General features: G+C 42.3%; 1 long non-coding RNA gene across 2 annotated transcripts; it reads left to right on the top strand.

Annotated features, from left to right (window-relative positions):
- Positions 1-5,815: 5,815 nt before the first annotated feature.
- Positions 5,816-27,382, top strand: LOC144695989 (uncharacterized). 2 transcript variants are annotated; one of them, XR_013580045.1, is made up of 3 exons: positions 5,816-6,057; positions 17,700-17,948; positions 25,986-27,382. It is a non-coding gene; the product is annotated as an uncharacterized LOC144695989 (long non-coding RNA). The 2 variants fall into 2 exon arrangements; XR_013580046.1 differs by having other exon boundaries at positions 17,700-17,854.
- The last annotated feature ends 517 nt before the right edge of the window (positions 27,383-27,899 follow it).

Raw genomic sequence — 27,899 nt, forward strand, 5'->3', positions numbered from 1 at the left:
AAATGCTCAGCTCTAGTAAGTTCCAGCCCAATGATGTGAATTCGGAAACACTTGGCCTAATGCAGACATGAGCAAAGTATTGCACATTCGGAACAAAAATGGACAACGGGCATACTGCAAGAATGATGTTGAACTAGCTGAAGTTGAAAAAGGTACATCAGGCACCTTGGAAGCCTTGAATGACTCCAAATGGAAGTGGGTGAGTTGAAAATATCAGTGTGTTCACTCTGATCCATGTACTAAAATTTCCCAAGTATGTTCTTCCAGTTCCCAAATGGGTGAGGTCCTCTCCCACACCATCACAGGCTCTGTACCTCATATGACATCATTGTACATCCAAATGAATCAGAGTTGTAAACAAACTGTCCCTTAATTATGTAAAATGTAATCGGAACCTGATTCTCCTGCTCTATCAATGATTTAACATTTAGCACTAATAAAGTTGCTTATCATGTGAAAGTTTCAACATATAACGTATGGACAATTGAAAATGCTCTGGAAATACAGTGCAATTTTCCTAGAATCATAGAATCTTACAGGACAGAAGGAGGCCCTTTGGCCCATCATGCCTAAGCTGGCTTTTGTAAACAGCTATCCAATTAGTCCAATTTTGTTCTTTTCCCATCGCCCTGCAAATATTTTCATTTTTATGTATATAACCAATTCCCTTTTGATAGTTATTGTTGAATCTGCTTCCAACATCCTAGGCAGTGAATTTCAGATCGCAACAACTCAATATGTATAAAAATATTCTCCTCATTTCTCTTCTTCATCTCCTTTTTATTCCATTCCATCTCCTTTTACAAAATAATGTGTTTTTAAGTAGAACTTTGTCACCATTCAAAAACATCTTACTCTGCTTCACTCATGATATTATTTTGAAGTGTGTTGATGACTCCTATGTAGGCAATTGTAGAAGTCATTTTGCATGCAGCAAGATCCCATGGTTGGCATTAAATTGAATGACCGTTTAGGCTTTAAAATAAATGACTATTATATTCTTGTCCTTGGTGGTATTGGCTGAAGGAGGGATGTTGTCCTGGAAACCCAAGAAAACTTTATTTTCCTGAAATTGTGTCATTGCACCTTTACAAGGAAGTTGGGGACTTAGTTTAGTCCCATGTGAAACAATTGCATTGCCTCCGTCATTCAATTTGGGATCTCTGCCTTGGTTATATGCACAAAGATTAGAATAGATTTTGATCTTGGATCCTCCTGACTCAGGTGAAATTCTGCCAGCTGAGCGATGGTGACATTTTACCTCTGGTTAGACCTAAAGCAGATGATCTGGTTGTTTAATTTATTGCTGATTGTGGGAGCGTGCTGTGCGCAAATTGTCTCGCACTATTCCTATATCACAACAGTGACTACACCTCAAAGTACTTCATTGGTTGTAAAGTGCTTTTGGATGTCCTGAAGTCCTAAAAGGTCCTTTGGAACTCCAAGTCTTTCTTTCTTTTAAAGGAATTTCCTCCCATAAAAAAGCTAATGCATCAAATCAGTAAAATAAAATTACAGCTTTATCTGATTGAATAAGCAGTTATCGTGGGATTGGCTCCCATTGAATCTGGGCTAATTCCCAGCTATTAAAAATGTGCCTGCATTCTCCTTTTTGTAAGGAGAAGAAACCATTCCAGACCTCCAATTTTCTATTTGTGTTGTTGTAAAGTACAATGGGGGCTTGGTTTTACTAGGCCACCTGAACTTCAATTTTGTGCCAGGTTCATGTTCCACTGCTTGACCCTATTTTTCCTCAAAATCTGGGAATAATAGATCAGTGCTGTCTTTTCTTTTATTTGTTCATCGGATATAGGCATCACTGGCTAGGTCAGCATTTACTGCCCATCCCTAGTTGCCCTTGAGAAGGTGATGGTGAGCTGCCTTCTTGAATCGTTGCAGTTCATGTGGTGTAGGTACATCCACAGTGCTGTTAGGAAGGTTGTTCCAGCATTTTGACCCAGCGACAGTGATGGAACTGCGATATAGTTCCAAGCTGGGATGGCGTGTGACTTGGAGGGGGACTTGCAGGTGGTGGTGTTCCCATGCACCTGGAAAGAATCGTCAATGTATAGGGCTGACATTTTTGTTGTGTTCAAAACTGGAAGATAGACAGAATGTGATGTGGGATCTTCGAACTTAACTTGGTGTTTTCTTTACTGCTGGTGAAAATTCATTGGAAAATCTTCATCATGAATGCCTCTGGACCATAAGATGCTGAAGTAAGTGAAACAAATTGGACTTACCCACATACTTATTATCTTAAAGCTTTTATGTCTGTACTAATTCACTGTCAACTTTTCCCACTATGAATTCTTACCTCTCCATTTATAATGGAAATTGTCTTTGAAAATGTGTCACCCTATAATTAGGCTGTTTCATCTCCCCTCTCCCTACCCAATTGAGGCATTGCAGTGCCACCAGTGTTTGGAGGCTTTAATTACAGCGTGATGATTGTTCAATATAAATATGGACATAGGAATTTATAATAGAAAATCAAAAATAAGGACAGAATGTATGACTTTAAAATGAGATTGAACTACATTGAAACACCTTGGTCTAAATACCTCCTGACAATTAGCCCCGCTTCACTTAAAAACTAACAATCGGCCAGTACTTTATTAGAAATGTCACACAAAAACAATACCTTAGAATCACAGAATAATACAGTACCAAAGGGGGCTATTCGGCCCGCCAAGTCTACACTGGCTCTTTCATAGAGTGATCCAGATAATCCCATCCCCCATTTTTTCTCCATACACCTGCAATTTATTTCTCCTTCAAGTACTTATCCATAACTTACATTTATATGCACCTTTAATATAGTAAGACGTCTCAAGGCACAAAATTTGACTCTGAGCCACATAAGGAGATATTTGGACAGGTGACCAGAAACTTGGCCAAAGACACTTCCTGTCTGCAAAAGTTATAGTCAGTCGTGACTTTTTGTACAACATCTTTGTGTCAACTTTTTCCCATATAGATTCTCATGCCCACATTTATAATGGAGATGCCTACATCAGCTTGTATTTTAAGGAATTAAATTCCTGTGCCCAGCATACCTTTTAAAATTTTCTGGGCAATAAACCATCTACTGCAAAACTGGACGGACAGGTGCCAGTTGTGTCAACATCTGTTGGATTCAGAGTAGCAGAGGCGTTTTGGAATGCAAGCTGGACTTGTGTTAAGGGTTTGTTCGGCATATGTTTATAAAATTTTCTTCTAAGTTGAGAGAAACTAACAAACATGAAAGCCATCAAAGTAGAATTCTAAAATTCAGTGCAACATTTCTGGCACTTGCAGCCCATAGAAGAATCTACAAGCTAAGTTACCACTGAGCAACAACAAAGAAAGTTATTTATCTATATTAAGGAGAGGGTTATACAAGTCATAGAGATTTCCAGAGAGCCAACTCAAAAAATGGATTATTCAGAAATTTCTAAAATATGAACTTTGTAACAAAATCCTGTTCCCCTTTTTCTCCTTCATGATTTGGGTGCTTATTTATTGAGGTCGAAGGATTTCAATTAACTTTCATCCTTAGCAAAGCTACATCAGCACTTGAATCATGATCCTGCACCACCTTCAACACCTCTTTGTCCTTTTGTCTGTGACATCTTTTGGTTATCTCCACCTATCACTGGTCCTCTATCCAGCTCTACAGCTACCCCCTTAAACCAGCTTATATTTCACCTCTTTTCTATTTTTACTTAGCTCTGTTGAAGGGTCATTCGGACTCGAAACGTTAACTGTGCTCCTCTCCGCAGATGCTGTCAGACTTGCTGAGTTTTTCCAGGTATTGTTTGTTTTTGATCTGCTTTCAGACTTGGTTAAGAGGTGAAAATCCGATTTATCAGATCCTTTACTCTTTGCGTAACGTTTAAACCAGTTAATGCATAAATCAACTATCTCAGGCTCTTTCATCAACCAGTAAACTACAGGTACTTGGAGAGTGGTCAAGTTAATGATCTAACCATGCCTGCAATCCATAATCCCTGATGTGTGATTCTGATGTAGTTGTGCATTGATAGGGTCCAGCCTCGCACTGAACACTTCTCCATTTTCATTTCCTGATTAACACCATTAACAACATGGACATATTAGAGCTGTCATAAACCAGCAAAAGCAAATCTACAATGTTTCCAGTCTTTCTTACTTTAAGATCAGGAGACATTTAAAAAAATTGAAACCACGCAGCAAGTTGAAAAGCAAATTGCAGCAGTGGGACCCGCACATTAGTGACAAAGGTTTATGCGAATTCTTGTCATAAAAGTGACCTTCTTTCAAACCACAGAGTTAACTTCTTAATTTACTTCACAGATGAAGCACAGGATTAAGGAGTATCAGTCTTTGGGATTAGCTAGATTGACTGCAGAGATTTCTTCTGCTCATGTACTTTGCTTAATGTTTACAGCAAGGACAACAATCTCTTGGTCAAAAAGGTCAGTTTTAAAGAGTGTCTTAAAACAAGAGAGAGAAGTGGTTAGGCAGAGTGATTTGAGAAGAAATTCCACAATTTCGGGCCTGTTTCTAAAGCTGCCAACCTTCCAGGATTGGCCTGGAGGCTCCAGGAATTGAAGATCAATCTCCAGAACACTGCTGTGTGCAATACTGGAGAAAAATCATTAGGACATTAAAAAATATATTTTTTGGCCATTTTCTTGAACATTTCTTTTTGACAGTTTTAAAATATTGAAAATGGGGGCAAAAAGCATGTTTGGTTGATAGTCGAGCAGCATCCAATTGGGTAATCAGTCTTTTAGCTTTCCAATTGGTGTGGGAAGGCAGTACAAGGATGGATGTGTTGGTGACTAATGCCTGGAGTATGGGACAAGTTATGTGATGAAATCTCCAGGAATACATTTAATCACAACTGGCAACTCTACAGAAGGCACAGCTGCCAATGGTAGAGTGAATAAAATTGGGGATGCACAAGAGACCAAAGCTGGAGGAACATAGAGCTCTGGGAGGGTTGTTGGATGGGAGGAGGCTAAAGAGATAGGCAGAGGTGGGGTGGGAGTGAGGCCATGGAGGGATTTGTAAGGGTGAGAATTTTAAAGTGTTGCTGAACCGGAAGTGAATGCATGCCAGAGGACAGGGGTGATGGCTGAACCAGACTTGGTGCAAGTTAGGGTGCTGGCAGCAGAGATTTGGATGAGCTCAAGTTTACAGTTGGTGGCAGATTTGAGGCCAGCTAGGAGAGCATTGATAGTCTGGGGGTAACAAAGTCATAACTGTTTATAAATACAGGTCTCTTTCCAGGGCAAATCCAATCTTTTCCGTTTTAAAATTAAACATTGAACGAAAAGGTTTTGATTTTGGAGCTGAAGTGCATTTGTGCAAAATAGGCGAATGATACTTATTATCAAACTTGTTGCAGCACATGTGAAAGACAAATTAATCAAAGCGGTGGGACCCACTAGTCCATGCGTGTTACATTGTTTAGAGGAAAACAAGTCTCCAGTTTCGGATTTGATAACATTTGTAATAACACACGTTAGCACAGTTGTACTTTCATTGATAAAATGGGGGCGAGGTCCGAGGGGGGATGTTGCCCCTTTTAAGCCGGTGGCAGGAGCCTGGGGGAAGCCAGAGTCCCGGCGGAATACGCGCGGAATGTTCGGAATGTTCCATGACGTAATGCGGATCGGAAGCGCGTGAGCTGAACACTGAGACAAAACGTGGTGTTGCCGCTGCTGTTGATTGACAACTCCGCCGGCCAATGGTGAGCGTGGTGGGGGAGGGCGGCGCCCAGTGGGTGGGGCCAGGGAGACGGGTGGGCGGGGCCAAAGGGGGCGGGGCTCCACGGCTTGGAATGTCATGTATCTTTTTCATGTTTCCTTTTGCGTTGCTCTGGAGTGGGGAGGATGAATGTTGTGATGGGTTGTACTGTGTATGCATGTGCCTGGGCAGCTGTCCAGCAGCAATAACAATCACCAGCCTTTAAACAGCAATTATTGTATTCAAAAAGTTGTTTTTTTCTTCTTTACATTTCTCGCTGACTTCCCTAACTCGTGGGCCATCCAGAAGGGAGAGCTTGAACTGTCAAGGAAGTATCAGGTAAGCATGTCAAAGGAATGTCAAGTAATTATAATCCGGGGGGGGGGGGGGGGGGAGGTAGTACCGTTTGTCATTATTTAAGAGCGTAACTTAAACATAAGTTGAACTGCAAGTAATTAACATTTGCAAATTGCACCCAGCGGAATAACGTTCAATTTTTACTTTAAGTGGTCTGGTCTTGTACGTAAATTATATTGTGTAAGTGTGTGCATGAGTGTGTATATATGTGTGTGAGTGTGGAATTTACACCATTTCAAGCCATGTTCACACAAACTGATCGTTGGCGATATTCCTTTGAATATCTTTTGAATTAAACTTGGAGCACCATGGGTAGCAGTTTTTTTGGGCAGACACACTACAGTCCAGATCTTTCCCAATACTTCTCAACTGTCTCTTGTTAATCAGGATATCCTGAAAAGTCACAAGAGTGGAGTACAAGACCCCAAAGCTGGCAACTAATAGAATCATAGATTTGACTTTTCTACAGAAAACTCAAACTGCAGTGCCAACTGGTGACCTGAATTGCACCTTTTCAACAGATTGCAAGTTATGTACAATCTTCTATGCAGGATAAGGGCTGAATTTGGCCTTCTGTGGGGATAAGTGTTTACGCACATACTTGTGTATGTTATATGCCATCTGTATATATTCTTGCAGACTACCCTAGATTTGTACAATAGTATAATGAATCAAACCTTTCTCTTCACTCATTACTTTGTCTGCATTCAGTTTTAGTTCTTGTTTGATACAGCCCTGTGGTTACAGACAGCCACCTGGTCCTGAGCCCAAGGACTGTTCTTCATATGCACACCTGAACCATTTGCTGCCCCTTCCAATGGATGGAGTGTTGAGCTGTCCTCAGTGGTAACACTCTGGTCTCTGAGTCAGCATTTCTGGTGGTTGGGGGGATGTATTTTGAAATTGGATGACACTGTGATAGCAGATCATCTGCTTGTTTTACACCTCTCCCTGATTTCATTTCCATTCAAACCAAGTGAAAATCAGGAGAACTGAATAACGGACAGCAAATATCACCTGCCCCTGTTGCCATCTACCATTATTACCCAAAGTCAAAATTACTCCCTAGGGGTTCAAGTGTTCTTACAGGACTAGGTTGTCACCTCACTGCAGTACTGATGGAATGCTGCACTGTTTTTGAGATGGGATGTTAAACTGAGGCTCTGTCTGCCTATTCAGGTGACAAAAGTTCCCATGGCACTATTTAAAGAAGAGCAGGGTGTTTTCCCAGCATTCTGGCAAACATTTCTCCTGTCATCCAACATCATCAAAAACAGATTAATAGACTCATAGATGTCTACAGCACAGAAGGAGGCCATTCGTCCCATCGTGTCCGCACCAGTCAACAAAGATCTGACAACACCAATCCCATTTTCCAGTGCTTGGCCCATAGCCCCGGAGGCTATGGCAATGCAAGTCATTAACTGATCATGCACCTCATTTACTGTTGATGGGATCTTGCTGTGCCCAACTTGCTTTTTGTATCTGCCAGCATAATAACAGGGACTGCAATACGTAAGCTATTCATTGGATATGAAGTGCTTTGGGATGACTCGATGATATGGTTCCTAATAATTAAAATTCTCTTCCTCTTACTCTCTCCCTCACCACCCCTGCCCAACTCTAGCAGTGGGAATCATTGAGCACCAGTAGATTTTATGCCCAGTTAATTTGACCTGGGAACAGGGAAGTTGTAACGCATGACACCACACTTGCTAACTTGGCATTGGCAGGGTCCTAGCTGGGACTTTCCACGTCCATGTGACCCAACTACATAAGAACATAAGAAATAGGAGCAGGAATAGAGCATACAGTCCCTTGAGCCTGCTCCAGTAATCAGTATGATCAAGGCTGATGATCTGCCTCAGCTCCACTCTCTCACCTGTTCCCCGTATTCTTTAATTCCTTGAGAGACCAAAATGTGTCTATTCAGCCTTAAATATATTCAATGGTGGAACATTCACAACCCTCTAAGGTAGAGAATGCCAAAGATTTACAGCCCTTTGAGTGAAGAAATTTCTCCTATCTCAATCCTAAATGATCGGTCACTTATCCTGAGACTGTGCCCCTGTGTTCCAGATTCCCCTGCCAGTGGAAACATCCATTCAGTCAAGCCCCTTCAGAATCTTGATCCCAAAAGATCACACCTCATTCTTCTAAATTCCACAGTGTATAGGCCCAGTTTACCCAGCCTCTCATTATAGGACAACCTCCCACCTCAGGAACCAATCGAGTGATCATTGGCGTCACCGTCTTCAATGCAAGCATGTCCTACCTTAAGTATGGAGATCAAAACTGCACACAGTATTCTAGATACGGTCTCATCAAAGCTTTGTACAATTGTAGTAAGACTTTTTTATTCTTGTACTCCATTTGCAATGAAGGCCAACACGCCATTTGTCTACCTAATTGCTTGCTGTACCTATATGCTAACTTCCTGTGTTCCTTGTACAAGTCCACCAAAGTCCCCCTGAACATCAGCATTACAAGTTCACAACTTCTTTAAAAAAAGCATTCTACTTTTCTATTCCTATGACCAAAGTGAATAACCCTATACTTCCTGACATTATACTCCATCTGGCGCCTTGTTGCCCATTCACTTAACCTGGCTTTATCTCTTTGAAGCCTCTATCTACTCCTCACAGCTTACATTCTCACATAACTTTATATCGACAGCAAACTTGGATACATTACTCTTGGTCTCTTCATCTAAGTCATTAATATAGATTGTAAATAGCTGAAGGCCCCGCCTTGTGACAATCCACTAGTTCCAGCGCACCAACTTGAAAATGCCCTGCTTGTCCCTGTTCTTTTTTCCCTGTCTGTTAAACAATCCCGTATCCATGCCAACATGTTACCCTCAACTCCATGAGCCCTAAGCTTGTGTATTAACTTTCATGTGCGGCACCTTATTCAATGCCATTTCAAAATCCAGGTATACTACATCTACTGTTTCCCCTTCATCTATCCTACTTGTTACATCCTCAAAATACTCCCTTTTAAATTTGTCAAATTGTTTCCCTTCTGTAAAACTATGTTGACTTGTTTTGATCATGCTAAGATTTTCTAAGTGCTTTGATACGACTTCCTTAATAATAGATTCCAGCATTTTCCAGACCACTGATGTCAGGTTAACTGGCCATTAGTTCCCTGTTTTCTCTCTCTCTCCTTTCTTGAATAGTGGTGTTATATTTGCTCATTTTCAATGGCTGGGACAGTTATAGAATCTATGGAATTTTGGAAAATCATAACCAGTGCATCCACCATCTCTGCAGCTACCATTTATAGTACCCTGGGATTTAGGCCGTGAGATCTAGTGGATTTTTCAGCCTTTAGTTGCTTAATTTTTCCAATACTTTTTCCTCTGTTATTATTAATGACATTAAGTCCCTCATCCTTATTAGCCCTTTGGGTTGAACGGTAAGTCCAAAACTTCTGTGTGTGTCAGAAGTACACTCACACTGCAAACATCCTTCCCCCTTGGCAACAGCTTGCATTTATATAACACCTCTGCTGTACTAGAGAATCCAAAGGTGCAGCTAGGAGTGTTATTAAACAAAATTTGACACACAACGCAGTAAGGAGACATGAAGACAGTTGGCCAAAAGCTCAGTCAGAGGTAGTTTTAAATAGTGTCTTAAAGGAGGAAAGAAAGATTCAGGCACGGAGAGGTTTACGGGCCGGGGGTGGGGGGTAGGCGGGGTGCGGTTGCGGAATTGCAAAGGTTAGGGCCTCGGCAGCTGAATGCACAGCTCCCAGTGGGGGAATGACTAAAAGCAGGAACGTAGAAGGAGGCCCTAATTGGAGGTGCACACAAACCTTGGTGGGGAGGGGGGTGCGAGTGGGGTTGCAGGATTGAAGGAGGTTATGGAGATAAAGAGAGTTGAGACCATGGAGTGATTTGAAAACTAGGATGAGAATTTTAAAATCAAGGCATTGCCTGACTGGAAGCCTATTTGGGTCAACAAACACAGAGGTGATAGGTGACACAAAAACAAAATTACCTGGAAAAACTCAGCAGGTCTGGCAGCATCGGTGGAGAAGAAATCAGTTAACGTTTCGAGCCTTCATGGCCCTTCGGCAGAACTGAAGCATAGTTAGGAGAAAGGAGAAATATAAGCTGGTTTAAGGTGGGGGGCGGGGGGCAAGAGAGAAGTTGAGGGTGTGTTGATTGTGGGGATAAGCAAGCCGTGATAGGAGCAAATAATCAAAAGATGTCACAGACAAAAGGATCAAAGAGGTGTTGAAGGTGGTGATATTTGTGTAAGAAAAGTGCTAATTAAGAATGGAAGACAGGACACTCAAAGTACAGCTCTAGTGGTGGTGGGGTGGAAAAGACTAACAAGGTTTTAGTTTTAGATTTAAAAATAATGGAAATAGGTGGGGAAAGAAGAATCTATATAAATTATTGAAAAAAAAGGAGGGGGGGGGTGGAGAAACGGGGTGGGGATGGGGGGAGGGGGAGTTTAAGATCTAAAGTTGTTGAATTCAATATTCAGCCCGGAAGGCTGTAAAGTGCCTAGTCGGAAGATGAGGTGCTGTTCCTCCAGTTTGCGTTGGGCTTCACTGGAACAATGCAGCAAGCCAAGGACAGACATGTGGGCAAGAGAACAGGGTGGAGTGTTAAAATGGCAAGCGACAGGGAGGTTTGGGTCTTTCTTTCGGATAGACCGCAGGTGTTCCGCAAAACGGTCGCCCAGTTTGCGTTTGGTCTCTCCAATGTAGAGGAGACCGCATTGGGAGCAACGAATGCAGTAGACTAAGTTAGGGGAAATGCAAGTGAAATGCTGCTTCACTTGAAAGGAGTGTTTGGGCCCTTGGACGGTGAGGAGAGAGGAAGTGAAGGGGCAGGTGTTGCATCTTCTGCGTGGGCATGGGATAGGTGAACCTGACTTAATGTTAGTTAAGGTGCAGGATGCAGAGTTTTGGATGAGCTTGGATGAATGGAGTGAAAGGTGAGAGGCTGACCAAGAAAGCATTAGAATAGTCAAGTCTGAAAAAAAGACCTGCGCCTTTCAAGACCACTGGATGTCTCAAAATGCTTTATAGCCAATGAGGTATTTTTGAAGTGTTGTCACTGTTGTAAGATAGGAAACACAACAGCCAATTTGCACATAGCGAACACCTACAAACCATTATGTGATAATGACAAGATAATCTGTTTTAATGATGTCGATTTGAGGGATAAATAGTGGCCAGGGCGCCAGGGATAACTCCCCTACTCTTCCTTGAAATAGTGCCACAGGATCTGTTATGTCCATATGAGAGGGCAGACGAAGCCTCGGTTTGACATCTCATCTAAAAGATGGCGTCTCCAACAGTGCTGCCCTCCCTCAGCACTGCTTTACAGCGTCAGCCTTGATTTTTGTGCTCATGCCCTGGAGTTGGACTCAAACCCACAACCTTCTGACTCAAAGGCAAGTGTGCTACCAGCTGAGCCACGGCTGACACATTACTAAGGCGGGGTTGTGAGTTTCAGCAGCGGATGAGCTGAGGCAGGGACAGAGTTAGGCGATGTTACGGAGATGGAAGTATAGGTGATCTTGGTGATGGAGCGGATGTGTGATTGGAAGCTCGCCTCAGGGTCAAATAAGGCACCATGGTGGCAAACGACCTTCCTGCCACCTTATTATCCCAGGGGGAAACAGCTGTTTCTGGTATTGCATATTTTTAAACAGCCAGAGATATTTTTGCATTGATGGTTCGTAAAGATGTTACCCACGAACTGGACTCGCCTGCAGCTAGCAAATTGAAGGCCTGAATGCTATGAGGAGGCAACTCCACCTATACCATGTTGTTTTGCATTTGTCACTGACTTGCTGCTGTGTGGTGAGAGTGGGGCAGATTTCAGAGCACTGAAACCCAATGTGTATTAAAGTGTCATTTTAAGTGGCCACATTGCAAAGTGAATAACACTGGAATATAAGAATGCTGAGAAGGCGAAAATAAATGTTCCACTGAGACATGTTAACAGGTGTGAAAAACACCCATTATCGGCATAAACAATTTGTAACTTTTCAAAAAAAAGCATTGAAATGTAGAAGGTGTAGGCAGATTAGATTTGTTGTTGAAATGCGAAAACGGATTTTGAAATCAGCAAATTCCTTTTTAGGAAAGCACACAAAGTTTCCAGTGCAGATGAGGGGAACGTTTTGTGTGCATTTAAATTTAAGATGGAATTCCAGTGAATCACTTTATTTTTGAAGTTACGGTTGATCTGTGGGCACATTTGTGCATTGCAGGTTTCATGAATGGCAAATAAGATTTTAATCTGTTTTGGTATTGGTGGTTGAGGGATGAGGGTTATTTCAGACCAAGAGATCTGCCCTACTTTTCTTGAAGTAGAATCCTAGAATTATGTGGCGCAGAAGGAAGCCATTCATCCCATCCTGCCTGTGCCAGATTGTTGAATGAACCATCCAATTAGCCCTGCTCTTTCCCGCTTTCTCTCTTGCAAATTTTTCCCTTTGAATTATTGATCCAATTTCCTTTCACAAATTATTATTGAGTCTGCTTCTGCTACTCTTTCACAAATTACAATCCATGCTTTAACATCCACCTGAACTGGCAGATAGGACTTTGGTTTAACAGGGTAGCCAAAAGATGGCACCTTCAACAGTAGCGCACTCCCTCAGCATGGCACTGAAGTGAAGGAGCTCCCACAATGCTGCTAGGTAGCAAGTCACATGATGTTGACTCAGTGACCATGAATTAACAGCTAGCTCTGTCTTAAGTTGGGAGGGATTGTACTTGGAGATGATGGTGTTCCCATGCATCTGCTGCCCTTCCCTCCTAGGTGCTTGGGTTTGGAAGCTGCTTCCAAAGAAGCCTTGAATACTTGCTGCCATGCATCCTATGGAGAGGACACACAGTGGCCATTGTTAGGGTGGTGGTGGAGGAAGAGGATATTAAAGTTGATGGATGAGCTCTGATCAAGTGGACTGCTTGAATTCTAGAATTGTGGTGGCAGGGAGCTGGCTCCTAGCAGTTATGTAGTTAAGTCTGTTTTCCATTGATCAGTGCTCATACACCAGATCTGCAAGTCTTGTAGCCTTAAACTTGTAGACTTGAGTCTGTAACCTGCTGCTAGTCAATGGAAAACTGGTTGAATAGCAGTGTTTCATGGACCCTAAATTCCAAATAACAACAACCTCATATAGTCCTGTTAATGCAGTAAAATAGTTCCAAGGCGCTCAAGTTAAAAGGATCTACACTGGCTGGGAATCGAATCTGGATCTCAACCCTGGCAGTTAATAATTCAACCCCTGACCCGACAATGCTCACACAACTTATTCCTGAATTCCTCTGGCAAAACCAATGTAAACAGCTGCTCAACAATCTTTGCGAGATTGCTGAAAAAAAGAGACATTTCTAAGCTTTTTGTCTTGCACTTATCAGGACACTCTCGAGAATACCAATATAAGGGGGAAACAGCAATTTATACTGTATGTGAAGGGAGTGCAGATTGGTTGGCAAATGACGTTGCCATTGAGAATATACCACTGATGGCGATTGACAGTTAACTGCCAAGCATTGTTTGAAATTTAAACCAGGCAACTTGACCCTGATTGGTCAAGTGACAGCCATTCGCTGACTTATTCCTCAGGGCAATGCCAGCCAATCAGCACATTTCACATACAGTATGAATTGTTGTTTTCCCCCTTATATTGGTGTTCTTGTGAATGTCCTGATGAGTGCAATATGAAAAGCTTAGATATGTCTCTTTTTTCAGCAATACTCAAGTTCTGCATAACCAAATGACTTTGGGAGATTCTTAAATCTTGTAAAAAAGAAGCAGAGTTAGTGTAAAAAAGGCAGTGCTTGTTATTTTCCTTGGTGGGGAATTCTCATCGTTCTTTCTTGTATTAAGCAGAGATAAGACGTGTGGGTTGATCGATTATTTTCTGAGATGTTCCATACGTTGTTTGACAGCCTCATCCTTTGAGCCTATTTTTTCCAAAAAAATGCTGACCTAGTTAAAAGACAAAATGAATAATCTGAACAAAATCTGTTCTTCTGTATCTTATATTACAACAGTGACTCCATCTCAAAAGTACTTCATTGTCTGCAAAATACTGTGAAGTCATAAAAGGATCCATAAAAATGCAAGTTCTTTTTTTCTTACTTACCAAATGCCCAATGGAATCATCTGCTGTCGGTGATCTTGCTGCTCTTTTCCCCCAGATTTTAATGATCTATCAGCCACATCCTTGTTCAGTGGGCTTTGTCTAATCTTAACACTTACAGGTACAGTTGGCCAGTCTAACTCCATCCAGCAAGATGGTTGAAAGCTTTTTTTTTGGTATAGAAAGGAGAGCAGACCTTTTGAGGCCATCGTTCCTGTATAAGGATAAGGTCCACATTGGATTGATCTGCTCCAATCCAAGTTCCTCCCTCTACTTCATGGCGGGGAGATTTTCTAGTGAATATAAGTAAGAAATTAAGGCTGTCAAAAAAATGCCGCATCTATGGTGACAGGTGTTGGTTAAAGCGTTTCAGAAGACAAAATACCTCAAAATAAAAGGCTCGTTCATTCAAAAAATAGTGCCCTATTTCAGCAGCGTTCAAGCTTTTGTTCCAATAGGCCATATAGCAAAGAGCCTTGCAGGGCAGCACATATTACAGTTAAATCCCACACTGCTAATGCTGGTAGATACTGGAGTTTTGATGATTTAGGATTTATCCACCAGTGAGGCTAGGGTGCTTTAAAAGAAAGTGTGTTCTCCAAACCTCCAATCTCTCACAATTCAACCCAGCAAAAAATTAGCACAAAGAGGATTGAGCTGCCTAGGATTTGAGGAGAAGTTTGCAAGGGCACACGTGCTGAATGTGACACTTGCGTGTATTGCACTCATTTAAAACAAAGCCAGGTCCACCTGTTAAAATGAGATCGTCCTGCGTTTTCTTATTGCAGCATTCGATGATATCGATACTACTGCAGGAAACCTGGATGACAGATGCTGGCAGCAGTTAAAGAAATAGTCACTATCTGGCAATGAATGAAGTCATGTTGTGAATGCCACTCTACACAGTGGAGTCCATGCTGAGCTCTGAGTTTACAAATGAAATACTGTACACTGTGTATTCTTGTGAATTGCTTCAGTTCATTGGACAGCATAGTGAATAAAGGTACCCCCTGGTTTTTGTCTAGCTCAGTGTTGCCAACACACCTCCATGTGGTGAATGGGCCACAGACATGTGGTGAATTGATGCTTTTTCATCGGGGAGAGATTTTAATCAGATGAACATTAGGACCCTGTGGCAGCCCATTTGACTGAGGACGCAGTTTCAGATTCTGTCTGACATAATCTGTGGTCACATCAAAAGTAAATAGAAAATCTTGCAGGAAAACCAACCCTTACCTTAATGGAGCTAGGCTACAATTTTTTTAATGTTATGTTGTAAAACGACCTGCATTGAAGGAATTAAAAGCATGTTGAAATATTTAAGTTGCTACTGTATAACTGGAACCAGTGTAGTGATTACTGCTGTTACCACAAATATTCTTTGACAGAGATGCTATCATTGTGCAGTGCACTATTGCTTGCCTTTAACCCCACCCCTCAATCCCAGTTCATCCCTGGGAGACTGACAACTTCCACCCTTACCTTTCCATTTATTTTGTATCTTGCGGGAGATATGGTGACCTAATTGCCACGAATTTGGCGAGCATCAAAATCCTATCGGACAACACAGGTCATCTAGTCAGAAGGTCCAAGGTTTGATTCCTAGTCTGTGAGGTGTTTGTTAATCTCGGTCAGGACAGGATCAGGGACACAACCATTGGCCTCAACCCCTTTTGTGTTATGGATGGGGGGAGAAAAGCATCTCCTGATCGTAATCCATTGATCCCTGTTGGAGAATCTGCATCTGTAAACCTTGGGTCAGAATTAGATAGTGTTACAGACAGGAGAGGGGTTAATTTAAACAGCACTAATTTCTCCTCTCACCACCCGTCCGTAAGCAAAAGGGTGTTTTGATTTGTTGACGTCTTTATAAGCGGTGGCGTATTTCCCAACCAGTTTTCTACCAATAATCCCACAGCAAACTCGAGATAGGGTGAACTTAAAGGGTTAGTTCATTTGCACACACTCCAAACGTGAAAAGAGGGTTTGCAATGTTCAGATAGCAAAGCAAAAGATAGAGAAAGGAAAGATTTAAAGTGCAGAGGCACAAAGAATAGAAATATTGTTTCACGTTGGTTCTAGAGTCCAGAATCAAAGGCCAATGAGGTATTCCTTCATGATGATTGGCGGTCTGAAAACCAATGCTAGATAATTCACTTTTCTGGTGGCGTTGACTTCAAATGATGAGATAGGCAGGCAGAGATGAATCAGTCTTGTAGATGAAGGTACAAAATTTCCAGCAGAAGCAGTGTAGATGGGGCCAGGTGTCCAACCTGGACCTGGGACTCCTTCAGTGTGGCCTGCTAGTCAGGTGTTAAACAGCAGACTGAGCTTTGCAGTTCAGCAAGCCAGAGGCATGATTCCCCCCTCTCTTCCAGGTCTTTGACAAAGGATGTATATCCATTGTTTGGATTCCAAAGACCATTAAATGTCTTTGCCATTAGGAATTGAAAGGAAGGTTGCGGGTCCTCTGTCTTAGCAGACGATCCATCTCCTGTTGGCCAGCCTGCGTTATTAAATGCAGATGGCCTTTGTATAGCTCTCTTTGAATTTGAGCTGTGCACTCCAGAGATGGTTGTTACTGGCTCCTCAAAGATAACGAGTTGCGAGTTTTCTTGAAACTGCCAGGTAGCCTCTTTTGTTCAGGGGTCACAGACAGACATAGGTTCAACCATTTCAAAGGCCTTTGTTCTGTTTTAAAATTTTAGTAATAGCAAAGTCAACATATTCACAAGAAGATGAGAGAAAATTGGGTGTCACGGTTGGGGATGTTGGTTGCAGTTGGGAGAACGGGGGATTATTAAAGAGGATGAATGCTTCGTGGTTATCAGATAGAGGGGGATAGAAACTTGCCCACTTTATGATGGCTTCAGGCCAGCAAGGGTTAATGGTTCAGTCAGTATGTATTATAAGAGAAAATTAAAAACCTAGGGAACTTGGGTTACTGTTGCAACTTTTGACACTGAAGGGTACGCCTAAACTCATACTCTGCTAACTCGCAAGGAGGCAAGATGGAAAGGGGCGTTTTATCTGTTTAGTCATATGAGGCATTGCCAAAGATAGTTTAACCCTGTATTTTTCATGTGCCATAATCATATTCTGAGGGCCTTGTCTGCCTACATATAAATCAAGTTCAGTTGTAGCTATAAAATTCTTGACATTGTGGTGTTCGACATCAATGAAGCTATCTCTTTATTTTAGCAGCATTATAAAATCATTTAGATATTGGCCTGGATTTCGCAGTTAGCGGTGAAGTGACAGCGCTACCTGCTGATCTCGAAGAAAGCTGCCCACAGGATCTAGAGATCTCTGTGGTGTGAATTTCACCTACCTTGATGCTAATTTAATTCTGGCATCAGCTCAGGGAAACTATTCAGTAGCAGTGATAACATCAAGAAGGCTCAGCAGCCAATCACATTGAAAAATTCTCTCAGACAGCAAGCCAGGCAGTAAAAAGCACCGATTATTCTTAACATTTTTGTTTTTACCATTTCGCAGGCAGCAAAATAAAGATTGGGAGATCAACATGAAGTACCGAGAGCATGCTGCATTGTCAGAAGTGCTTTCATTTGGATGAGACATTAAACTGAAGCCCTGTCTTCCATCTGAGGTGGATGGGAAAGAATCCATGGCACTATTTTGAAGAATTACAGGTGAAATGCAAAAAAAGACAAAACCCAGGGCCGATCAAGAGTACAAAAATAGTCTGAAAATTTCCTCTCTGGTTCTGTCAGGTGATCAAAACAGGTGATCACATGGACCATGTACCTGTTAACTGTTAATCTGTTTAACTTTTAAAAAATTCATTCGTGGAATACAGGCGTTGCTGGCTAGGTCAGCATTTATTGCCCATCCCTAATTGCCCTTGAAAAGATGGTTGTGAGCTGTCTTCCTGAACTGCTGCAGTCCATGTGGTATAGGTGCACCCACAGTGTGTTAGAGAGGGAGTTCCAGGACTTTGACCCAGCGACAGTGAAGGAACAACGATATATTTCCAAGTCAGGATGGTGAGCGGCTTAGAGGGGAATTTCCAGGTAATGGTGTTCCCATGTGTCTGCTGCCCTCGTCCTTCTCAATGGCAGTCAAGTGTGGCATGGTGTGGGTTTGGAAGGTGCTGTCTAAGGAGCCTTGGTGAATTCCTGCAGTGCATCTTGCAGATGATACACACTGCTGCTAATGTGCGTTGGTGGTGGAGGGAGTGAATGTTTGTGGATGGGGTGCTAACCAAGCGGGCTTCTTCGTCCTGGATGGTGTTGTTAGAGCTGCACTCATCCAGGTAAGTGGAGAGTATTCCATCACACTCCTGATTTGTACCTTGTAGATGGTGGACAGGCTTTGGAGTGTCAGGAGGTGAGTTACTCACCACAGGATTCCTAGCCTCTGACTTGCTTTTGTAGCTACAGTATTTATATGGCTAGTCCAGTTCGGTTTTTGTTCAATTGTAACCCCCAGGATGTTGATAGTGGGGGATTCAGCGATGGTAATGTCATTGAATATCAAGGGGCGATGGTTAGATTCTCTCTTGTTGGAGTTGGTCATCACCTGGCACTTGTATGGCGTGAATGTTACTTGCAACTTGTTAGCCCAAACCTGGATATTGTCCAGGTCTTGCTGCATTTGGATATGGATGGCTTCAGTATCTGAGGAGTTGCGAATGGTGCTGAACATTGTGCAATCATCAGCGAGCATTCCCACTTCTGACCTTATGATGGAGGGAAGGTCATTGATGAAACAGCTGAAGATGGTTAGGCTGAGGACACTACTCGAGAAACTCCTGCAGTGATGTCCTGGGACTGAGATGATTGACCTCCAACTATCCCAACCATATTCCTTTTTGCTAGGTATGACTCCAACCAGTGGAGAGGTTTCCCACTGATTACCATTGACTCCAGTTTTGCTAGGGTGCCTTGATGCCACAATTGGTCAAATGCTGTCTTGATGTCAAGTGCAGTCACTCTCACCTTACCTCTGGAGTTCAGCTCTTTTGCCCATGTTTGAACTAAGGCTGTAATGAGATCAGGAGCTGAGTGGACCCAGTGGAACCCAACCTGAGCATAAGTGAGCAGGTTATTGCTAAGCAAGTACCGCTTGAAAGCACTGCTGATGACCCTTTCTATCACTTTACTGATGATTGAGAGTAGACTGATGGGGCGGTATAGGCTGGGTTGGATTTGTCCTGTGTACAGGACATGCCTGGGCAATTTTCCACGTAGCCGGAGTAGATGCCAGTGTTATAGCTGTAATGAAACAGCTTGGCTAGGGGCATGGCAAGTTCTGGAGCATAGGTCTTCAGTACTATTGCCAGAATATTGTCAGGGCCCATAGCCTTTGTAATATCCAATGCTTTCAGCCATTTCTTGATATCATGTGGAGTGAATTGAAACAGCACCACTTGCAAGTTCCTCTCCAAGCCACTCACCATCTTGACTTGGAAATATATCGCCATTCCTTCACTGTCACTGGGTCAAAATCCTGGAACTCCCTCCCTAACAGCACTGTGGGTGTACCTACGTCACATGGACTGCAGTGGTTCAAGAAGGCAGTTCACCACCACCTTCTCAAGGGAAACTGGGGATGGGCAATAAATGCTGGCCTAGCCAGCAATGTCCTCATCCCATGAATTAATAAAAAAAATTGAAACTTATGAGTTTAAAATTAAGGTCTCATTGCAAAGCTTGAGTGAATATTACACTGTAGTACATTATGTAAAATGAGTTCTTGGCCTGGTGTGAGACATAGGTTATTAAGCACTGTCGCTTAATATCTGCAGATTTTGTGAGTAGAGAGAAGCACAGTGGTACCACTTTGTTTTCTATCGTTAACAATTAGTCATTGTAACTGGAGATTGCTGAGGCTATTTATCTAAATAACATTAAGAATTGCATCATGCATGCAAATGGGAGATTAGAAAAAGAAATTCAAAAGACTTGAATTTATATAGCACCTTTTGCGACCTCAGCAAGCCCTAAAGCATTTTACAGGTCCTTTGAAGTGTAGTCACTGTTATAACGTAGGAAATGAGACAGCCAGTTTGTGCACAGCTCCAGTTAACAGCAATGAGATAATGACCATAAAATCTGTTTTCTAATGCTGCTAGTTGGCAGTTAAAAATTGGCCAGGGTACCTGGAAAAACTCACGCACTCTCCTCTGATATAGTGCCATGGATTTTTTTTAGATCTACCTGAGAGACAAGAAATGCCCTCGGTTTAAAGTTTCATCTCAAAGACGACACCTCTCTCAGCATTGCATTGAAGTGTTGGCTTGGATTATGAGAGCGGATGAGGAGTAGGATTATGGTCTACAATAGGTGTACGTTAAGAGCTCAATATAATGTTTCTTGCATGGAACAGATTAAAAATGTTTAGGGTATTCTTTATGCATCAAAGTGAAGGAGAGGAATTGTTTTACACAGCTAGTGGTAATACCAAGTACTTCCAATTCAGGAACATTGCAGCAATTGCAGAATAAAACTTCTTCAACTCTGCTTTTTTTAAAAAAAATGTGGCTCTCTGCAAACCTTGGAGATCATCCCCTAATGCTCCACAGTGACACTTCATTCACCCACAGTAGCCATCTGCAGTATTTTAAGATTTTTACCAATTTTTTTTTATCTAGAAGGGATTTAGGGGTAAATTATATTATGATATTGCTATGAAGTTAAATCTAAACCAGGCGGGGTTGATTTCAAGAAACACAAGCAATCTGGACGGTTGACTAAGTCCCTGGCTGGCCTACAAAAGTAGACTGCCCCACCCAAAGCTATATTCTTTTTTGCAACGTAATTCTTGCTATGGAAACAATATCCTGTTCTGTGATGTATTTGATAAAGACTAAACCAGTTTTTTTTGATTTACAATTCATCTCATGATTGTAGGAAAGAGAGGGTCAACTTGAAGGACTGACCAGGAATGTCAGATTCAATAGCGTGTCTGTCTGTCTGTCTCTCCCTGTCGCCCTCTGTCGCTCTCTCCCCACCATCGCACTCTCCCCGTCATTCTCCCTCCCTCTCCTTCGCGCGCTCTCCCCGTCCCTGCCGCGCACTCTCCCTGTAATGAGACCCAAAGCGGAGAGGTATTGCTTTTCTCAATGAGATGGACAAATTTAAGATAGCTTAATTGAACGGGCATGTGCCTATAGAACCATAGAAAAATTACGGTGCAGAAAGGGGCCATTGAGCACATCATGTCTCTGCCAGCCAAAAAAGAGAAGAAAAAGCTAGCCACTCATTTTAGTCCCACTTTCCACCACCTGGTCTGTAGCCTTGCAGGTAAGCCTTGCCTACAAGCAAGAGTTTCTATGGTAAGAGTTCTATAGTAAGATTTTCTATAGACACTCAAATAAGAATAGAGTTAACAAAATGAGCGTTAGTCCTTAAAAAGTGAGTCTGGGGAATAATTAATGGAAAATAAGGAGATGACAGATGAATTGAACAGGTATCTTTCATCGGTCTTCACTATAGAGGATGCAAGTAACATCAGGAATTAGAAGGGAGGGAGGAACTCAGGAAAAATTACAATCATCAGGGAAGTGGTACTAAGCAAATTGTAGCAGCTTTGGGCTGACAAATCCCCGGGTCCTGATGGACTTCATCCTCAGGTCTTAAAAGAAGTGGCTAGTGGAATAGTTGATGTGTTGGTTTTAATTTTCCAAAATTCTCTGGATTTGGGGAAGGTGCCATTAGATTGGAAAATAGCAAATGTAACTCCTTTATTCAAAAAAGGAGGGAGACAGAAAGCAGGACAATACAGGGAAGTTAGCCTAACATCTGTCATAGGGAAAATGTTGGAAGCTATTGTTAAAGAAGTTATAGCTGGGCAGTTGGAAAAATTCAAGGCAAATCAGGCAGAGTCAACATGGTTTTGTAAAAGGGAAATCATGTTTAACCAATTTATTGGAGTTCTTTGAAGGAGTCACATGCTATGGATAACGGGTGGATGTACTGTACTTAGATTTACAGAAGATATTTGATAAAGTGCTTCATCAAAGGCTATTGCAGAAAATAAAAGCTCATGGTGTAGGGGGAAACATATTGTAATGGATAGAAGACTGGCTAGCTAACAGGAAACAGAAGGCAGCCATAAATGGGTCATTTCCTGGTTGGCAGGATGTACCACAGAGATCAGTACTGGGACCTCAACTTTTTGCAATTATATTAATGACTTGGATGAAGGGACGGAAGGTATGGTTGTTAAATTTGCTGATGATACAAAGATAGGTAGGAAAGTAAGTTGTGAAGAGGACAGAAGGAAGCTGCAGAGGGACATAGGTTAAGTGAGTGGGCAAAGATTTGGCAAATGGAATATAATGTGGGAAAATGTGAAATTGTCCCTTTTTTATTTTTATAAAAAATAAGCATATTGTCTAAATGGTGAGAGATTGCAGAGTTCTGAGACTCAGAGGGATCTGGGTGTCCTAGTGCATGAATCACAAAAGGCTAATATGCAGGTACAGGAAGTAATTAGGAAAGCTAATAGAATGTTATTATTTATTGTGAGGGGAATTGATTACAAAAGTAGGGAGGTTATGCTTCGGTTGTACAGGGCATTGGCGACCACATCTAGAGTACTGTGTACAGTATTGGTCTCCTTATTTAAGGAAGGATGTAAATGCATTAGAAACAGTTCAGAGAAGGTTTACTAAATTAATACCAGGAAAGAATGGGTTGTCTTATGTGGAAAAATTGGACAGGCTAGGCTTGTATCCACTGGAATTAAGAAGAGTATGAGGCAACTTGATTGAAACATTTAAGATCCTGAGGGGTCTTAACAGGGTGGATGTGGCGAGGATGTTTCCTCTTGTGGGAGAATCTAGAACTAGGGGTCGCTGTTTAAAAATAAGGGGTTCCCCCATATAAGACAGGGATGTGCAGAATTTTTTCCTTTGAGGGTAGTGAGTCTTTGGAACTCCCTTCCTCTAAAGGCAGTGGAAGCAGAGTCTTTGAATGTTTTCAAGGCAAAGGTAGATAGATTCTTGATAATCTTTCACCCCCTTGTTTACCGGGGTAGGTGGCAGGTTACAATTAGATCAGTCATGATCTTATTGAACAGCAGAGCAGGATCGAAAGGCCGAGTGGCCTACTCCTTCTAACCCGTATGTTTGTATGTACTAGGAGCTTGGTTGAGACTGCCCAAACATTTTCATGTCTGACCCTTAAATCCAACAGTAATTCAAGAGACATTTTCACCCTTAGCCCGGGCTAATCCGGGACACAGAGGTGAAAGGCACCAAACTACTGTGTGAGCCATCCTCTTGTGGAATATGTGTGTATTTGGTCAAGTGTCTGATGAGTTATTACATAGAATCATAATATGGTCACAATACAGAAGGAGGCCATTCAGCCTGTCGCGTCTGAGCTGGCTCTTTGTAAGGGCAGCTCAGCTACTCCATTCCCCTGCCTTTTCCCCGTAGCCCTGTAGATTTTTTTCCTCTTCAGGTAATTATCCAATTTGCTTTTGAAACCATGGTTGAATCTGCCTCCACCACACTCTAAGGCAGTGCGTTCCAGATCCCAAACACTCACTGCACAGACAAGCTTTTCCCCATGTTGCCTTTGTTTCTTTTGTCTTTCCCTTTTAAATTAGTGCCCTCTGATTCTCAACCCTTCTGAAAATGGGAACAATCTCTCCCTATCTACTCTGTCCAGACCTCCTCGTGATTTGGACGCCTCTAATCAAATCTCCTTTCCCACAATTCTCAAGTGTTGAGATCTCCTTTCCAACCTGGGACCTCCTTGATGCGTCTGACTCAGTGCTACATCACATGATTCATCTACTATTTATAAAATGGGAGCAGGGAAACGTAAGAGGAGACTGAAATCATTTTACTTCCTGGATCATTGTTCATTGTGTCAGAAGATACATGGTTAGCTATTTGCAAACAGCCGCGCTGGAGCTCCATGTGACAGGAGCGCATATTGGGAATAAAGGTATGGAGTAAAAATAAAGAGAACATGTTCATGAATATGTGGGACATGTTGATTCTAGCTCCACAAATTGCTGGTACACTCATCTATTGTGCCAGCCCTACTCCTGGCTCAACAATTGGCCAAATCTGATCCACCTTGTATGTGCTCCAGAGTCAGTCATTGTTCCTAATAAGGTACAAATTAGAGTCAGATGTACTGAAATTAGTCATGTGGTTGGCATGGCGATTGGGGGCTGACCGGGGATAGTCAAGGACAATAGCAATCCGAGCAAAGGCTATTTTGCTGGTGAATGTTCTCGGTAGAAAGAGAGTAACAACAAACAGCAACTGTTTGAGTTTCATGTGTTAAGAGATCACAAGGAACAAAAGACAAATTGTTTGGGACTGACTTCAGTGCATTAGAATGAGCAGGCCATTAAACCTCTGTTGTCCTATGGTTGATGTTAAAGTGTCATCAGAATTAATGTCAAAGTCTATGAGTTAGCTGAGCCAGTGGGGGTGCTCAGTTAGCTTAGCACCCCTGAATAAGTTGCGGGGCAGGGGAGAGTGGAATCGATCTAAGTTCCTTCTTCTAGAACTGTACAGCACAGAAAGAGGCTATGCAGCCTAATGTGATCTTTGAAATTAGTCCCGCTCCCTTGCTTTTTCTCCATGGCCATGCAGGCATTTCCTTTTCAAATACATGTCAGTTTCCTTTCAAAGTTACTTTGGAATCTGTTGCCACCAGCCTATCACAAAAACAATTCTCCTCACCTTTCTTCTGATTATGTTGCCGGTTACCTTAAATTCCTGTCCTCTGGTTGCCATCCCTTCTGTCAGTGGAAATAGTTTTTCCTCATTTATTTACCTGTACCCTTTGTGAATTTGGTCCCCATCTAATAAATCTCCTCATTAACATTGTTTGCTATAAAGGAAACAATCCTAGCTCCTCTAGTTTCTCCAGATAACTGAGCTCCCACATCCCTGGTATCATTCTAGTAAATCTTCTCTGCACTCTCTCCAAAGCCCTGACCTTCTTCCTAAAGTGTGGTAGCCAGAACGGGACGCAATTCTCCAGCTGAGGCCAAAGCAGTAGTAAATTTTTGGTATAACACCCTCACTTTTGTACCTTAGGCCTCTGTATATAAAGCCAAGAATCTCATATGCTTTTTGCTAAATTAGCCTTTTCAACTGGTCCTGCTGCCTTCAAAGATTTGTCCGTGTGAATCCCAGGTTGCTCTGTACCTTCACCCCCTTAAAATTAACCATTTAAGCTAATATTGTTCCTGATTGCTGTCCATTGATTACTTTTGGAAAACGTACGTGTTGCTGTTGGGAGAAGATGATGTAAAGTTGTGTGGTAATGTCTCCAGTGGCCAAATAGAATGAGGTTATGGAAGGCTGTTGATGCTTGTGGAACTCTCCCTGAGAAGGGGAGCAAGGGATGAAATTAGCACTGCAAAAAATCTGGGGAGATGTGTAAAAACTTGACCTTGAGAAAAGGAGACAAGCACAAACTGGTAAAAGGGGATATACTTCCTCCATTCAACTTGCATCGGAGGAGAGCAGACTGTATCATTTCAGAAGTGAGCAATTTGAGGGCGAGGTACAACCTCCACCTTGCTCCTCTGCTTGCAATGCAGTGGAATGGACTGTGCAGGGTGGTGGAGCATTACACCAATAGTCAGCTGATTTGCACTGGAGCCAGTGAGAGGTATTCAGGGTTCCACCATCACAACAGCCTCTCCCTCCCCAATGCCTGGGGCACTGTCCATTAAGGTAAGTTATGGCTTCCTATTTTTCAAATGTTCATTTTCAGTGGAGACCATGGCTGTTTATAGTGATAAAACTTAATATCCTTTCATTTTCATGTTCTGTAGGATCGCAAGAGTAGTCATGTGGAGTCATTTACTTCGTCAACTGCTGGAGGTGTTTTTCTTAGAGGGTGATCTCTTCATTCTATATCGAAAGCTGCAAACTTTGGTTGTGTAGAAAATAAATGTGAAGGATGGACTTAGAGCCTGTGGCAGCTTATAACAAGAGCTGTTTCTAGAGGTGAGGATAAAGGTAGAGGGAGACTAGATGAGAGATGGCTAGACGAGAAATTGGAAGGAGGGGCTAGACAAAAGATGGCCTTTGGTGTTGGGGATGAAGTGGGGTCCGTGAGACAATGGATAGCCAACAGGAGGAGGAAACCAAGCCAGAGGGATGGGAGAAGGGGTGACAGGTTGCCTGATAGTAGAAGGGAGTAGGGGAGCAAGATGTGCTATAATAACTGGGAAGGAGGTGAGAGACCATGTTGGGCTGAAGCGTCTCAAGTCAAACATGTGGGAGCTGAGAGTGAGGACAAATTGAGGGATGGCAAATGGGAGAGTAAGATGAAGCTTGCTGGATGGCAGAAACCAAGTTAGCTGAAATCATAGAATCATGTAGCATGGATACAGGCCATTCAGCCCATTGTGACTATCCTGGTTCTTTAAAAGGGCAGTCCAATTTTAGGACCACATCTCTGCTTTTCCTCATAACCCTGCAAATTAGTTCTTTTCAAGTACATGTCCAGTTGTTTTTGAAAGCTCCTATGAAATCTGATTCCATCGCACTTTCAAGGTGAGTATTCTTGGTCCAAACAGCCCTCTACATAAAGACATTTCTCTTCATTTTCCCCTCTATTGCTTTTGTCAATTATTTTAAATTGGTGACCACTGTTTACTGACCCACCTGCCAGAGGAAGTAATTTCTCCCTGATTGCTCTATCAAAACTTCTCCTGGTTTTGAATACTGAAAACCTCTATTAGGTCTCTTTTTAACTTTCTCTCTTCTACAACCATCCCAGCTTCTCCAGTCTCTCCGCATAAGTGAAGTCTCTCACCCCTGGGATCATCCTAATAAGTCTACTCTGTACTCTCCTCCAGGGCCTCAACATCCTTCCTACCATGGGTTGCCTAAAATTATACCCAATAATCCAGTTGAAGCCTAACAAGAGATTTGTAAGGATATAGCACAACTTCTTTGAAGGAAGAGTAAAGGGATGGTAGACAAAGGATGGCCAATGGAAGTGGGTAGCTAGGTCAGGGATGGTGCGAGGAAACACGAGATTCCTAAATTGGGGAAAATAAATTCCTTTCAGGCTGTTAGATATTGTTAATTAAATGTTACAGGTTTGTATTTGTTGATTGTTTAGCGTGCATCCAAACTTGACTTTCCAATTGTTGACTACTTTGTAAATCCAAACAGTTTGAATGGTTCTTTTGTACAATAAAGTTGAAATGTAACTGCTCTTAATGTCTCTGATTGTCATCTGGTTTTGCAGTTGTTACCTTGAGTTTAATCCTCCCCAAGTTTTCAAGGCAGCGAGTGGCGGCGGCAAACTTTCTGCCCTTTAGAAATACAGGGCAGGATTTTGCCCTTGGCGAAGATGCTTGGCAGGGGCAGTCGGGAAGTCGACCGCCGCTCGCGATTGGCTCCGCACCGCGATTTTATGTGGGCTGGCAAATGAAGGCCACCCAGCGTGATATGCGGACGGGCGGTGGGGTGGGGAGGAGGGTGAGCATGATCTCCACGAAGACGCGCAAAAGAGCGCTTCAATCTCCCTGAGGCATGGAACTGCCTCGGGGAGATGAAGCGCTGTTTTTAAAAAAAATAAAAGGAAATAAAAATGTCATAAAACATGTCCTCTCGTTTGACTCTGTCCCATGAGCTGGGACATGTTTTTAATTGAAAAATGAAGTTTTTATTTGATTTTTATTTGTTTTAGGATGAGGCCCATGGATGAGGCTTCCTAAAAAATGTAAAGA

The sequence above is a fragment of the Cetorhinus maximus genome, chromosome 21 (assembly GCF_964194155.1).
Source record: "Cetorhinus maximus chromosome 21, sCetMax3.hap1.1, whole genome shotgun sequence".
In the NCBI taxonomy this organism is placed as follows: Eukaryota; Metazoa; Chordata; class Chondrichthyes; order Lamniformes; family Cetorhinidae; genus Cetorhinus; species Cetorhinus maximus.